Source organism: Nannospalax galili, unplaced genomic scaffold, assembly GCF_000622305.1.
Source record: "Nannospalax galili isolate Female #2095 unplaced genomic scaffold, S.galili_v1.0 scaffold52, whole genome shotgun sequence".
In the NCBI taxonomy this organism is placed as follows: Eukaryota; Metazoa; Chordata; class Mammalia; order Rodentia; family Spalacidae; genus Nannospalax; species Nannospalax galili.
The window spans coordinates 1,880,900-1,881,253 of record NW_008334003.1 but is presented as its reverse complement, the minus strand read 5'-3'; positions in this window follow the sequence as shown (position 1 = coordinate 1,881,253).

Genomic DNA, 354 nt, shown 5'->3' with positions numbered 1-354 from the left:
AAATTCATTTTTAATACAATTGACACTATGATGCACATGTGTTTCTAATCTCTATATCTGATTATTACTGGTCACAGTCGGTTACTTTCTGATCTCCTTGGCACCTAAGCATGGATATAAAGTCGTCAAGTAGATTTCAATGGTAATGTTTTTCACATCTGCTAATTATTAAGGAGCAAATTTTTATGCTTTGAAGAATTTATTTATTTATACACCCACTTCCCAGGTAGTACCCTCCCATAGCCTCCCTACCCCCACTAGAGCCCTTATACTCTCATATCCCTGCTACTGTCTGCTGTGTTGTCAGCACCCCAGCCATTCCCCACTACTTGTCCATCTGGTGAATCTAGTCAG